We start from the raw sequence: 16,580 nt of genomic DNA on the forward strand, positions 1-16,580 counted from the left end.
ACATGGAAAGTCCTGCATATCCTTCACATTTTTTTTTTTTTTTTTTTATGATTTCCAATAACATATCTTAGTTCTTCCCATCTTGTCTTTATCTGCAGCGTCCATCTGCATCTGCTGGCATGCGAGCCACGCCTCGCCACGCCACGCCTCGCCTCGCCCCGCCGCTGTTGCCAGCATGCTAGCGAGCCCTCCGTTTCAACACAAGACAGGAAAGCGGCCTTGCGCAACCTTCGGCTTTCTCAGGTGCACAAAAGGGGGACGTGCAGCCATGTCGTGTTTTCACAAGCCGGGCCTGCGCTTTTTCCATCCGCAACAGATCTCCAGCCGATACCGACTCAGGGCACGTTCCTCTCCGTGTCGGTGTAGAGGGGACACTGAGCATGCCGGAAGATGATAGAGATGAAAAGATGGTGATGATTATGATTTTGACGATGATGAAAAACAGTCAGATGATCATCTCAGAGCAGCTGCTTCTTAACGCCCACGCTCTTCCTGCTACACAGGTGTGTGCGTGCGTGCGCGCGTGTGTGCGTCGTCTGAAAGTATACTACAAATTCATTCTGGTTATTGATGACACATTTCGGTTTTTTTCCGACTTAATCATCAGATGTATTCACCCGGTGGTTCTCAAATGGGGGTACTGGTACCCCTAGGGGTGCTTGAAAGAACTTCAGGAGGTACTCGGGATTTTAAATAAAACAAACAAACATGCGAAAATCATTTAAAAATAATTGTTTCGAGAAAATATAAGTTCATCAAACAAATGTTATGTTCAGTAGGTTATTCAATTTGCTTATTGTCAAAACTCAATCTCCCTCATCGTAGGATAGTTCGATCCAACTTGTCCTGTGCCACCGCTCGTTACCTGTCATGTTAATGACTTATTTTTGTGAACACGTCTCTACTATGATCTCAAAAGAGGACACTTTAAGTTGAATCATTTCATCACCCTGATTTGGTTGTTAGTCAATCACAGGGCACGGAGGAACGAAAAACCAGTCACGCACACAATCACACCTAAGGACAATTCAGTATGTCCAATACACCTGCCACACGGGCTCGGGGAGAACATGCAAACGCCACACAGGAAGGCGAGAGCCAGTTGGGTTTGAATTCAGGTCTCTTAACTATGATTCGAGTGTACTAACTATTCTTCCACTAAGTAATTAGACAATAATATCTTATTTAGAACTAAAACTAAAGGTAACTTTAACCCTCACACAGTTCTATTTTGGGTTTTTGGGTCATTTTTTCAAATTCTTGTCGACGTTATATTCAAGCGATGAGTTCACAAGGCACCTCCTGTGTGGCTTGAGTTTTTAAGAATGTTTTTTAGAAACAAAAGCCACCTCAAGAAACATCCGGTGGAAACTCTGGCCTAACAAAGTCAAAGCAGTTGGTGGAAAAGTTTGAGGTGAGAATGCGGATGTCCTTGAGGTGTCGGCAGGTTGCATGTTTCTATTTGTGTGAACTGTCTATATGAAATTAGTCCGTTCCAGGGTTGAGATCGTCAGGCGAAATTTATGGCGGGTAATCGAAAGCTATTTTGATTAGCTAATGCATGTAAAACCCCAGGTGAAAACATCAAAATTGTATATCCATATTAAAAATTGGTAACCAAAAAGTATAGTAAGTGCTACTTATATATAACATGCATGTATGCATGTTTTACCAGCTTCGTTTCCATATTAATCATCTTCTTGCTTCTCCCTTTAACTAGCAATCTTGGGACCCATGGCTAACCAATTTAAGTTTGAATTAAGCACTAAAATGCACAATAAATTTGATTTTGTAAGTACTCACATCAGATCAAATCATTAGCATATCGGCATTGTAGTGGCACCGTGACGCCGACCAATAGCAGACCAGTATTGTAGTGCATTGCAGTGCAGGCAGTTTGACGCGACCAGAAAATAAGGGCAATTATCTAAAAACGCCTGAAGAGGGAGGCAAACATAAACACAGCCAACCCCAAAGCCATGACAGTTGTTGATGTTGTAAAGCGGGAAAAATGCTGTAAAGGGGGACAAGAAAAAAGTCCACGTTGTAAAGTAAAAAAAAACGTAAGGCAGGGACGTTGTAAACCGGGGGCCCACTGTTATTATGAACTGCCCCAGTGTTGTTTTATTTTTTTCTGAATTGCTGCCGCCTTATTGAGCACAGAATTGTTTGAATAGGTTTGTCGCTTGTTGGTCTCGTCCGTGTCGCGTGAAAGCGACCTGCCCGTTCAGACGGAAGACAAAAGATCGGATATGGGTCGGTTTCAAGATCACATAACCAAGTGACCTGGGTCACATTCGAAAAGAATTTAGGTTGTAAATGTGAAGTTTGAGTGCCACATTTGTTTGTCCTCGTAGGACAACGAGTCTCTGTCTCAGTTGTACATGCTCACTTTGGCCTTCAGAGTGTGGAGTGGCTGGAAGGTGGAAAGTATGGGCTTGCCCTCCGAGGCTGCAGGGGTCGCTGTTGTTCATCTGCTGCTGCTGCTGGCCAGATTCGTCAGGACGGCCCTGACCCAGGTGAGGACCCCTGAAGGACAACAACGGACACCAGACATGTCCCGTCACATTATCAAGATTTTTTCAGATGAATTAGATGTAAAATTAATCAAGTATTTAATTTTTGTCATACGAAGCTAAAGCAATCTTGGAAAGTGTTTGTTTAAAGTCAAGAGGGGGCGGAGCTTCGTGATCACTCACTTAGCTACCACAAATTAGTTGTTAGCTATGATTTTCTGACGTTTCCACATGAATGCAATACTATTGGGCAGGGGTGTCAAATATATGGCCCGGGGGCTGATTCTGGCCTGCAAGTATAAAAATGAAGTATAAATTATAAAAATGAAATGATTTTTTTTTTAATAATGAAAAACTTGAAATGTTTTATGATTAATAGTAATGTTAATATTTTATGATTAGTCGTGAGGTTCTACTTGTTTTATTTTCAACAGAATTTAAAAAAGAATAATACATTTTAAGTTGTTGATTTAAAGTTATACAAATGTATAGCATGATTCTATTGGTTCGGCCCGCTTGGGAATACATTTTTCCTCCTTAAATATCATTATAGGCTAATTTGTTCTTACTTTTGTATCATTTCATGTTTAGTTCAAGGTAATTCCAACAAAGCGATACCAGCAACTATCGGCAATTACAACTATTGTATTTCCTAAGACCCATCCTATTCATGTGTGTCCTCTGTAATGGACGTTTGTTTTTCTTCCATATCATTTAGACTACCCCAATAAATCCTACTGTGCTCAGCAGAGGACATTTTGGCCTTTCCAGCGATTGCGCATGTGGTTGGGATGCAATTCACTTTGATGTCTTGCTAAGACAAAATGGACACAACAGTGGACACAAACGAATAAGCTCGGTCTCAGGAAGATAAGTGAATCCAATTTTTGTGGCTTTTTTTTTTTAGTGGCGTCCCGTAAAATATTAGTGCTCCTTGGCTCATCGATTGGCAACCAAAGGTTTAAAATTGAGATGAACACATACATTTACCGCTTCACAACTGATGGGGGAGCCCTTGAGCTAACTAAGGAAACAATTCTTCCTTAGCGCAACTTTAAACTAGATTATTGCACATCTCTGTCACGCTGCAAGAAGACGGCTGGGTCTGTGGTGAGCCACAGACCGAAATAACTGGTACCACCCCCCCCACACACCCCTTCACTCCTCTTGATAAGAACACATGTGTATCCACCCACGCGTCAAGTCACACTTGTGCACACTGAGACTTTTTGACATGTCAATCCCTATAAGACAGGTGGCTCAACCTGTCAGCACAGTAGTGCACAAGTAAAATGAGCACTAGGATTAAAAAAAAAAAAAAAAAAAAATGCCTCTTCGGCTCCATATTCTACCTCTTATTACCTTTGCAGTAAACCACTGCGCCCGAGGTAGCGCAACCAATCAGACAGAAGGCGTGACTTGTTGAGCTAAGCGATCATCAAATCAGTTTTACTGTTGATTTCAAAGCACAATGTGGCTATTCTTTTTTAGGGCTCGACCCGTTTAATCAGACGATTATGTCCTTTCAGACATCACCCAAAAATAACCAGGTCAAGGTCTTATATCTGCCAATAATTTTACATTTTTACTCTTACAGACTAACCATTGTGTAAAAGTAAAACTGGCATTTATTACACATAAATCCATAGCAAGCTTTGCAAATATGTATTTTGAAATTTGGATGTCACTACCAACCCAAAATCATGATTTATTTAAAAAAACAACACATAATCCAATGTAAATTAAGTTTGAAGGTTTTAAATAAGTCACTACTAACATACAGCCATTGGATAAGAATGAATGTGTCCTTATAACTGCATTAATTGCTCCATGCAATGCATTCTGGGAACCAAAAGACATTCATGGGAATAGATACAAGGCTGACCTGTAAATAGTGAGAATATGCTAATCACTGACACTTAATGAAATCCATTGGGGGGAAACAAATGCTATTTTATTTATTCAAATTTTTTAAATAAATCAGAAGATTAATCAGTATTTTTTTTCCACACTCTAATCTGCCTCACAACCAACTTTACCGCACGCACACGTGCGCCTTACAAATCCTGCACAGTGCAGGAAAGCTGCTAAATAAATATTTTGCACTATCATCCTCACATGTATACATATTCTTCCACTCCATCTACTCCATAATATGCTCAGGAAGTAAGTTTATTTATTAGTGGTTCATTATTATTGCCCGTATTGCTCTCACTGTTTTTTCGTTTTATTGCCTACTTTATTATTTGCTCGATTGTGGAATGTAGTCTGCTCGAGAAAGTGAACGGAGCAAGAATTTGGTTGCGCAGTATCACGATGTATATGACAATAAAATGTAACGGTAAAATAATGAACTTTAAAGGTATTTTTGTTTTGATTGCTGTCAGATTTGACCCAAGCAGCGGGTAAGGATTAGGAGACATTTTCAAAAGTGATCATTTCACGCAAATACATTCATCTGGCTTCTCTCCGGGCTCTGTCACTTTCACTCCATGTCTCAATGTCGTCTTTTCTCGCTGACAAGCTGGCATAGTGGCATCATTCTAAAACTGGTATTAGGCATTTCCTGCTCGGTCCGTTGCTGTGTGCGTGTGTGTGTGTGTGGGGCGGAACGCACCTGGTCGCCGCAGCTGTGGGGATCCTAGCAGGGGGGAGAGCGAGCTAGAGGAAGCAGAGGAAGAGAGAGCGAGCGGGATGGGAGGGAACCAAAAGGAGGCCCTGTGTGCTGGGCGACCCGGCGGGTTCAAACGCAACCAAAACCGGAGAAGAAATTCGATTGGGCGTAGGTTTGGCGCATTGTTATCAGTAAAATGTACTTGACGGAAAAATGAGGAAAACGATTGGACGACGCTTCCTAAGTGTTTTTATGATATATAGACGAATTGCTGACTAATATGACGAGGCACAAAAAAACTCCATCCTTAATTTTCCAACTGGATGTGCGACTGCTGTGTGTGTAGTTTGTCTGCTCTCCTCTAGAGGGAGCAAGGAATCTGGTTAAAGGGCAAAACCCCCCCAAAAAAATCAATGTTTTTATTACAAAATGCAATGTTGCCAGAAAGAAAATAGCTATTTTGGAGTGAGAGTTGTACTCTTTGGAATATAATTGTTTACCCTTTGGTTTCTCCACATTCAACAGCAAGAAAAATTAGAACAGAATATGTTTAAGAAAGTATAAGGCATGTCTATTTAGGGAAATGTGTCTCTATTCTTTAAATATATTGTACATACATATATGTACAATATTCATATATATGTATATACAAATGTATGTATTGTATATATTTGTGTACACACACATATATATATATATATATATATATATATATATATATATATATATATATATATATATATATATATATATATATATATATATTTTTTTTTTTTTGTGTGTGTGTGCTACATGTTATTTATATAGATACTGTATATATTTATATAGATACTGTGTGTTTGTAGGTGTGCATGCCCATTTATTTACATGGTTTTTTGGGGATTTCTACCTCACTTTTCATTCATTTCATTTTCGGAGACGTAAACTTGTTTTTGTGAAAAATGCATCATATGTATAATATGTAGATACAGCCTGCATAGATACAGAGTTACACTGCAACATCAGGTGTTTAATTGCGTTAGACTGGTCTGCGTAATAAAGATAGAGCTTTAACGTGCATGAACGTCAATGGCAGCAAATGAGTGAATTTTTTTTACTGTGAAACGGCAAAACAAATCCCAGAATAATTATTAGAATAATCAACTCATTCGCTGCTAGCGCCTTTAAAAATGGATTTCAGATGTCTATATTCACCAATGGTTGTGAAAGAGTTTACTTTTTGCATAGTCATATAACTATTTAGAAAAAAAACAGTTCAAACAACAACAAAAAAGGCATTGGGTTGGACTTTGGAGGGTCCACTGTGTTAGTGAGCATGTGATCGTCATTATTAAAGGCAAGATAAGAGGCAACAAACAACGTGCTTGCTGGCTTTTGTCAGTCAAAGTGCACACTGTTTCTCCGGGATTTATTGCAGATACACACACACACACACACACATGCAGACACGTCGCCTGCTCCACAGCTGGATGAGCAAGAAGGAGTAAAGGCTGGGGAGGTCAGGCAAGCAGGTCAGAGGTGACGCTACAGAGAAGTGTGATAGAGGAAAGAGGAACACAAAGAAGAGTGCACGCACACACATACATACACACACACAAACAGGCAGGCAGTTAATAAGTGATCAAAAAATGCTTCTTCACTCTTCATCGGCATGTCACCCGGGTCAAAAAGTCATTAGATTAGACACATGGGCAAAATTCCAATCACTTTCATTTGAATCAGCAAAATAAATCAAATAAAATTATATTTTCTGGGATGTTTAATGCAATAGAAGAAAAATATAATGACTAGAGATGTGCGATACCACTTTTATCAAACTGATACCACCGCTAGTACTCAACTCTTAAGTAGTCACAGATACCAAGTAGCAATCCCGCTAGTACTTTTCATACACAAAATGTCTCCTAAAAAATAAAACAGATCATTTTAACGAAAGCCCTACATTTCCAAATGTTTAGTTTTCCTTAAAATTCTACGAAATTTCTGGCAATGTTCTATTGTTCTGGTTTGTGCTCGTAAAATTTCTTCAACAGAGCAGCCGATGCTAGTATCTCGAGTACCGACATCTTGGTGAGGTATCATTTTGATCCTGATACTTTATTGGTACTCGCCCATCGCTAATAATGACATTAAAATATGTTCCGCTCCGAAAAATAAGCCAAAAAAAAAAAACGGACAGTGTTTTTTCTCTCTACTACTAAAGAATAGCATAGATAAAACTGTATTCTGCCTATAACTCAAATCCTAAGCATTAAATCACCAAAATATACATTATTTTATGTATTTTATATTTTTTAATTAACCCTTGTGGCATTATTTGCCAAATTCCTTAGATTTTTTTTGAATGATATCATAAAAAAATCAATGGGAAATCAAAGACTAGGGAGCTGAAATTTCCAGAAGATGAATAAAACATGTAAAATTTCAAAATGCAATGATTCTAACATCTCTACGTGATTGCAGCTGGACATGCAGGATTTTGTGTCCAAAAATAATCATTATCCAAATTTTGGACCATATAAAACCATTATAATTACAATTTTTGAGATGGATTTCAGCAGGATTTGTTACATTGATTTTCCTGCGATTTTTGCAACATTCCGTTGAGCGGCGGTCAAACTATGTCAGCAAACAGAAAATTCTTTCTTGACTTGTGTTTCACCTCAAGACTGTAGGTGGCGGTAGAGACCACTTCATGGCTAAGTCATAAAGTGTCATCGTCACGTCACAGGCTACAATTTTTTGTGTGTGTCAATAAATTTAACCTACATATGTATGGATAGAACTGAACAATTTGAGTGGTTGAAGGAAAAATTAATATTCATGAATAACTGATTATTCCACCTCTGAAAGCATTTACAAAATTCGGCGAAAAAATGCAGTGTGTATAGTTTGCAAAGTGTGTGCACAAAAAAAAATCTGTTGCAGTACGGCAACATTTGTTATCTTGTAATTATTTTATTTCTTGAAACTTATTAAAACCAAAAAAAGTTCCTGAAGGAAAGCTTCACGTCTCCAAAAACTTGAAAGTTGTCCTTCTCGTTTAAGGCACCACCGCATTGCCTTTTTACGGCGCTAAACTTTCCCGTAGCAAGTACACCCTACTAAAACGCTGATAAGCTATCTTGCCACCTTGTGCGTAATTGCGGTTGTGATGTTATCAAGATATGCTAAGCGGCGCGCACGATCAGCGATGCACGCCGGTGACCCCGAGTTCAATTAGCCCCGGCATTTGATGCTGTGACCCCCGCGGCTGCTGCTGCTGCTGGGCACACGCAACCGCCGACGCGCCCTCTAATGTCTGCTCCTCATCAATGCGGCCTTTGAAACGCAAGCGACCCGAAAGAACGCTAAAGAATCCATCACAAGGGCAGATTTGTCCAGAAAGATTGTTTAAAAAAAAAAACGCAATTCATGTGTCTGCAATATGTTACACATCAGCTGGTAGCTCTACTTACGAACGTACGCGGAAAAATACTGTCTCTAGTAACGAGAAAATTTAAGATACAAAAAAGGTCATATTGTTGGCATATAATGTAATACACGAGACACCAGTGCTCGCCCTGTAATATAATGTATTCACCTTTAATCATTTCATACACACTTTCATCCTCGAATATAAAATTGACATTAGCTAATGCCTTGCTAGCTGAATGCTAACACCAATTAGCATCTATGTTGCAGCACATTCGTCCTTTGAACAAAAGAATGAACATTACTACTTCAGAAGAAACCTGCAGGCAGAAAAAAATATCCAGTTATATTTTATTTATCCTCTGCATAGAATGGCTAATAATGATACTATGCTGAGAAGGAAGTTGATTACAAAAATGCAATATGAGTGTTTGTTTTTTTCATGTGCAACAGAAAGTAAACGTAAGCTGTCAATACTAATTTGTAGATTTTTTTCAATGGAAAAAAAACATACCTTGATTCAAAAATACACAAAAAATAAGACATAAATTTAAGGAATAAACGTTCTTAACTTACAAATAAACATATATATTGTTTGAGAAAAAAGCTGCAAAAAATGAACCAAGAAAATGTCTTCAATGTTTTAAGACCATGTTATAAAAAATGATGTGTAATATTACAAAACTAGAAGGTATTTCTTCTATATAGTATGTGTGAGTGTTGGGGGGGGTCACAGGGATGTTCTTGACTGTGTCATCTCCAGCAGCTGTTTCCCTAAAACCCTGCCTCGACCCCCCCATCCTAACCCCACCCCGCCGCCTCACAATGAAAGCAATACAAAGCAACAGGAAGTGCCTCCCGTTAACTGGGGGCCCAATCAAAGCCATCATTATTCCCTTGTCAGACTTTTGACAGGAAATAGCTTCTCTGGAAAAAAAAAAAATTCGGCAGCTGCGTAGGGAGTGTGCTCTTATTGTCTCATTGGTCTGTTTTTGTTTCTTTTGAACTCGTCGGTTGCTGTTAACAAAGGGCCGCGTGAGGCGATTTGTAGCTATCGTTTTTTAAAAATAGATTCCTACATTTTACTTATCGTAAAGCCTTATGAGCTGCTGTCACCCACGGCTCACACACCGATATTCACACGCCCACTACTCAATGTCATGTGACACCCCAGAAGGTTCCGCCTCTTAAAGGCGTATTTGTCATACTTTAACACCACACTACACAATAATTTCCACACACACTTTCTTTGCAAGTTTAAAATCCTAATTTGACGTGAATGCATTTGAGATAATGTAACCTGTTCTAAAAAAAAATTCTGTTAATAATTGTCCACGGAAAAATATTAAACGTAAAGCAACCTGTTTTGGCGTACAGTAGAGAGCTCTTCACAAAAAAATCATTAACTTAATTATTTATAAATGTTTGTCCACAAAAAATATTAACATAAAATGTCAGGCCTTTTCTCAAAAATAAATAATTAGAAATATTTGTCCATTGAAAAATATTCAACCTAAAAAGTCGTCTTTTGGAATGATAGTAGAGATGTGTTCATAAAAATAAATCATTAATTTGACAGGTAACGAGCGCTGTCACATGACAAGTTGGGTCGAACCATTCTAGTATGGGGGAGAATTTGGCTTTTTACTATGATGAAATTGAATAACCTACTGAAATTAAAATGTTGTTTTATGAACTTATATTTTCCTGAAACAACTCATTAATTCAACAATTACTTTTAAAGGGTTTTCACATGTTTGTTTTATTTATAATTTCAAGTACCCCCTGAACGTCCTTTAAGTACCCCCAGGGGTAATCGTACCTCCATTTGAGAACCACTGATGTAGACGAGAAGTATGTAAACTTTGCTCAATTAAATCCCAACCAGAACATGACACACCATCAAAAATGCTATAATGTCCTCAACTGAGGACAGCAGGACTTAGTAGAGTAGTTACATTGAGTAAAAAAAAATATAGACCAAAAACAAATGTCCACTATCGTCAGCGGACACAAATAAATAGACCTGGCAACCATATCTGGACCGGTGCTGCTCGGATTTCAGCGCATCGAGTTCAGGTGAGGCCTAACGCTTGCCAGATGCTGCGGATAAGTCAGTGGGAGGTTAGCCTAACATTGCCGTGCAACTAAAGAAAAGAAAAAGTGGAAACCTCGAAAGCTCCTTTTATGGTCATTGTCTAACACTGCAGATCCTATCGGTGCCTACCTACTTTCCATACAGTAGGTTTTTAAAACGTTTTTGCCATTACAACCTTAGAACATTAAAAAGACTGCTTTTTTTTTTAAGTAGACAATGTGTTCAATGAAATCCTGAGAAGTCTCATGTTTTTTTTAGACTTCACGCCGATCTGACAGGCTTGAGTGTGATTGGTCGATATATTTGCCATTTGATGCAAGACTGATGATGGGTAGCGGTGCCGATGATGTCATTGATTGGCTCTGAAAATTGTTCAGCATCATTTCTGTCAACACATATGTAAGTTAAATTGATCAACACCCACAAAAAAAAACAAACAAATGGTATGGTCTGTGTTTGTAGTCTGTGACGTGGATAAGACTAAGACATTAACTGGTCTCTACCGCCACCAACTGTCTTGAGGTGAAACACAAGTCAACAAAGATTTTTTTGTTTGCTGACATAGTTTGGCCGGCACTCAACGGAATGTTGCAAAAATTGCAGGAAAATCAATGTAGCAATCCTGTTAAAATGCATCTCAAAAATTGTAATTATAATGACTTTATATGCTCCAAAATTTGGACAATTATTAGTTTTTGTACACAAAATCTCACACATCCAACTGCAATCACATAGAAATGTCAGAATCGTTTCATTTTGAAATTTTATGTCTTTTAATCATCTGCTGGAAATTTCAGCTCCCTAGTGTTTTTCTTTCACATTGATTCTTTTGCGATATCTTAAAAAAAAGCAAAGAAATTTCCATAATTTGTAATATAATGCCACAAGGGTTAAAGTAACTTGCAATCTAACTTTTTCTAGGTAACTGGCAACTGTTGTTCTGGGTATTTGAATAATAATTGTAAACCGTCATGAATTTATCGTCACTTGAGCCTTTGTCATTTTCAGTCAACAAAAATATGCAAAATGGCCGCCCTTTCCACAGCTTAACCCTCCTTCCACAAATGCAATTTTTAAATCAGAATTCCCTGTTTAGACTAGCTGGGGTGCATTGAACAAATTATTCACAGGAATTATTTGGGCTCGACTTTCAAAAGAAGCGAAAATGGGATTGGGCCGCGCGTGTTTGCAGACGGGGTAAAAGACCGCAGGGTCGGGCTCGCGAGGGAGATAATAAAAAGCGGCACTTGAAAGGCCGCTGATAAGCCCGGCAGTGAAGGACGCCTCGCATGCCACCGAGAGATAAAGACGCTCGACGACCGTGTTGAATTGATCGCGTTGTATGGATGGGGCCAGCGACAGACTGATTCAATCAACGCTGATGCGGGGCCGTCTGTGTGTGTGTGTGTGTTGTGTTGTAATGACTGTTGAAACACCAAAACGCTGCTCACCTGTGTCAACGCATGGCGGTACTTAAGGGAGGCAATTATTGCCCTCTAGACGTCTGCAGCGCAGGGGGGACACACACCAATTTTAGATAAGCAAAACAAATTAGGCTAAAGGATATGAGATGGTATTTAATGTTGTTGTTTTTTTAATTCAATGGCTATTGTGATTAGAGATCGACCGATATACATATTTTTTTCAGGACAGATACTGATTATCGGTGGATGGCAGATAACCGATACTTAAAGCCGATATTCACTTCAAGGAATCAAGGAATATTTAGTTGAGTAAAAGGAAAAGTATTTGAAGAATACAAACCCAAAAACACTTCATTTAAATTGCTTGAAAACCTTTCTTGTGTTCTTGCACACAAAATTTCTTATTTGCGCACCTGCAAAACCGCAAAAATTTTCTCAACCTCTGTCAGTGATCAATTGGTGTTGAATGAAATCATGTTTTTAAGTGAAAATGCAGGAAATGACACAAATTAGCAGCTAGCTAGATGTTAGCCTGCATGCTGCTTAGGTCCTCACTCTTTACTAGCGTAGGTTAGCATAGAAGACTACTTTTATTTATAAGGCGCATTTAGCGCACAAGATATTTCAATGTGCTTTTTATGGTTAAAAGTTCAATATTTTCTTCAAAATTACTGAATTCGAAACATGATATGTCTCCGAGTCTGCTCTGTGCATGCACATGTGTGTGTAACCACTGCCTTATATGGCTTTCACTCATGATTGGCTCTGGCTTTTGCACGGCTAACCAATCAGAAGCTGCTACGGGCGGGACGATGCTCCATTGAGGTTCCATCCAGTCAAGCTCAGGTAACAACCAATCACGACTCACCTCTTTTCCGCGTTTGCTCATGTGACATTAACAAGCTGATCCCGGATTGGTCGTTCCTTGAGCCCTGAGCTCCTATGACATCATTTTGAACTCGTTGAAAAAAATTCTTGGATTTCGCCGCTTAAATTATATTTCACAAGTGCAATCTTCATCACAGTGTCAGGTTGAGACAAAAATTTAGGGGTTGACTTCCCCTTTTTTGGGGGGGCATGTACAGGAGGCCTGTAACTACCCAACGCCGCTTTGAAACAAATTCAAATCATTGTGGCCTTGATGGGGGAGCCTTCCACTGCATGAGACACAACTTCCTCAGGCTTCTTTGACTTACTCTGGAGGAAGCAGTATTTTTAGCAGTCTTGAGTAATAAGGAGCGTATTTCCAGTAAGTGACCGAGCAGCTGGAGAATGTGCGCAGGAAATGTCCATAATATAATACAATACACACACACACACAATCTGCGGACAAGGCTTAAGTGGTTTGGGGCTCTTACTGCAGGAGAAGGACATTACTAGACGACGAGAGAGTCCGGTAGCAAGGTCAGGGGGTGTGTTGTTTGATTAGCCGCGCGGCTTAGCGGCTTGTGTGCGCGCGCGTGCATGTGTGTAGTTTTTAATCAGGTCACTTGAATCCCAGACCTTTCTTCTCCCACTCTTCCCCCTCCCATCGGAAAGACTACGACAGGGGTGACCGAGAGGGGCACCGCTGACCCACATTGGGAAAGTGCAAGTGTGTGTGTGGAAGAGAGAGAGAGATTATGTGTGTGTGGGGGCAATCAGCTGTGTATGATGTCTTCAATTAACAACACAAGGATGACGAGGACTAAACGTGTGTGTATGCGTGTGATCTAAGATTTTTGTGACCCACTTGACCTAGATCTACGCACACACACACACACAGGTGCAGACATACCCACTAGGGATGTAGTGCGCCTCTGTGAAGTGTGCCCAGCTGAACCCCCGCAGCATCACAGCATCCGCGCTTGTTCTCTCGTTTGTTTGAAGCATTTGTCAGTGGGAGCATGTCTCAGCACCGCTCAACTTTCTATTCCAAGCATCTATTCCAAGTATTTTCTCTCGCTCTCTAATTGGGCAAATGAGGACGATTCGCTCCAGCCCCCACTCCGTTTGTCAACCGTGTCTGCTTATCATATTTCTGAGTCGAATATCCATCTGCCCTAATATCGACGGCTAGCTAGCTAGCCCTCTATCTATTGCTGACAGCTAGCTAGCTAGCTACTTAACTATATATCTTGTAAATGTATGAATGATAGCTAGCGAGCTAGCTTTCTTTCTATCTATCTATCCATCTATCTATCTATCTATCTATCTATCTATCTATCTATCTATCTATCTATCTATCTATCTATCTAGCTTGCTAGCTAGCTATCTATCTAGCTTGCTAGCTATCTAGCTATTTATCATCCATTTTCGTGTTATATAAATAGTTAAGTAGCTAGCTAGCTGTCAGAGAAAGAAAGACAGCTAGCTAGCACAAACCCTAGACCTCGGAGGCTAGTATATTCTCATGTTTTCCGTGTTTCCCTCTCCAACACACCAGATTCAAATGTAAAGGATCGTTCTCAAGCTCTCTCAGAGCTTGCTGAGGATCTAATCATTTGACTCGTGTGTTGGTGGGAGAAACATCACAAACATGCAAGATACCGGCCCTTGAGGACTGGAGTTTGACACCTTTGAACGTATCTATCTACAATACATAGCTAAGTAGCTAGCTAGCTAGCTGTCAGAGATTGAAAGACTGCCAGCTTGCACATATGCTATATATATTTATGTATCATCTAGCTGTATAAGAGCTAGCTAGTTACAGTAGGGAACGGTGTTGCGCAATATTATGAGAAAATGATTCTTAGGAAATCACTGATCTAAAACTATCTGTCATTCCATCTAAAAGGGAAGTCGTGAACACATCCACCGTGAGACAACGCGAGCCGAAACCACTCGCATTAAATTCTCCTCCCATCGAAGTCCTCGCTGCAGTCTTGCCCATAGGCCAGACGGAAAACAGCAACGGACCGCGCCGAGCGGAATGGATGACCATTCATGGAAGCGCGGCGGGGCCCTTAATCTCTCCATTGCGCTCGTTTGGGAAGGGCGAATAAACAGCGTGAGGGAGCGTGCGCAGACATGACAAAGGCAAGCTGGCCTCCTCGTTCGCTCTGATCCCCGTCCAAAGTGCGTGCGCCGTATGATGGAGTCCACTTGCACATACAGTACCATCTAATTACTTTTACGTCTGCTAATCATCATGTGAAAAGCAGCGGTAGCACGTGTGTTAAATTAATTCCGCTAATAACTCAAATGTCATGTATATATCCGACTCTTTGCTACGAGCTAACGCTCATTGCAAGGGTGGGAACTTAATAGTTAAACATACGTGGATCAATGTGACTTCATTTCCTGTTTTTTTATTTGTCTTGTAGAAAATTGACATTTTTTATGTCATTACTATGAGAAAAACAACCCAGAAAATGGGTTAAATTCAGCCAAATATTAGCTATTGCGTTGGTCTTTTTTTTTTAACCATAATTGCGTTATTTTTAATCTAGCTGTTTTAGTGTAAACACAAACTACTTTGTAGTTGTATGCTTAGCCTTGTCACAGAGAATTTTTCCCAAGAATCGAAATTAAGATTGAATGAAAATTGTCATCTGGGTTTTTGTTTACACACTCAGAATATAAAACATCCCATTTTGGGGTGTTTTTTTTTCATTTATTTTACGTGTGTTATTGAAGGATTCATGCTATTTTTCAAGTTTTTGTCATGTCTCAACAGGTCTAAAAATGTGAACATTTGAGTCTAAAATAGTAGTGTTTTTTTTGTAATTTTCCCGCTGTTAATTTTTGTCCAATTTCAACATGTTAACCGCGAACAGATTTGCAAAATGTATCATTTGTTTTTAACTTACTTTTTCCTTTTTTTCTGCTTTTTTTTTCCACCATTAAGTTACATAAATCACTTGGTTGGGACTCAGATTTTACAAACATCGCAATATTGTGTTTTTTTTTGTCATTTATTTTTTGTTTGTTGTTACAGGGTTCAGCCTGATTTTCAAGTTTTGGTAATGTCTCAACAAAAATGTTAAAAGTACACAACCGCATAATTTTTTTTCCCGCCATTCATTTTTCTCAAATTTCAACACGCTAACCGCTAACAGATTTGCAAAACGTTTAATTTGCTTGTATTTTTCTTTTTGTATTTTTTTTTCATCATTAAGTGACAAAAACCATTTACTACCGGCTTAAATGTAAAAAACAATCCATTTTGTAATTTTCTCATCTATCTTGTATTATTTTTTTAAAGGTTTAATGCTAACATTTTTGGTCATCTCTTCGTGTTTAACCATTTTAAAAAAAGAACGTTTGAATTTCAAAGTGAAGTCCCCTAATATTAGATCTATATTTCCCGTAAATACTGTAAATAGATCTTCTATATCCCCGACATTATAAATAGGTATATTATAGCCAAACTTGAAAGGTCACGCTAACAACTTAGCAACTATCACCAACAAAAAGCCAGGTGTCGAAGCCAGGTGATGGACTACACGGACGCTTCCATTCAGGGTCGAGTCAAGCGCCAAAACAAAAGTGTGACCAGCAGCTGGTAGCCTCCATCGCTGAGTCACATGGTG

The 16,580-nt window shown here is 39.3% G+C and overlaps 1 protein-coding gene across 4 annotated transcripts in view; it reads left to right on the top strand.

The window, feature by feature from the left end:
* The window catches only part of e2f2 (E2F transcription factor 2), a 49,708-nt gene that overhangs the window by 11,173 nt on the left and 21,955 nt on the right, over positions 1-16,580 (top strand). Inside the window, exons 2-3 of one of the 4 annotated variants that reach the window (XM_088433976.1) lie at positions 99-243; positions 2,405-2,519. The gene's annotated coding sequence lies outside the window, so the exon portion shown is untranslated. Of the gene's footprint in view, positions 1-98; positions 244-484; positions 504-963; positions 1,415-2,404; positions 2,520-12,845; positions 12,913-16,580 lie in introns of those variants that run through there. The other 3 variants (XM_088433977.1, XM_088433978.1, XM_088433979.1) reach the window with 3 other exon arrangements.

The sequence above is a fragment of the Hippichthys cyanospilos genome, chromosome 14, assembly GCF_059441005.1.
Source record: "Hippichthys cyanospilos isolate Australia breed blue-spotted pipefish chromosome 14, RoL_Hcya_1.0, whole genome shotgun sequence".
Classification (NCBI taxonomy): Eukaryota; Metazoa; Chordata; class Actinopteri; order Syngnathiformes; family Syngnathidae; genus Hippichthys; species Hippichthys cyanospilos.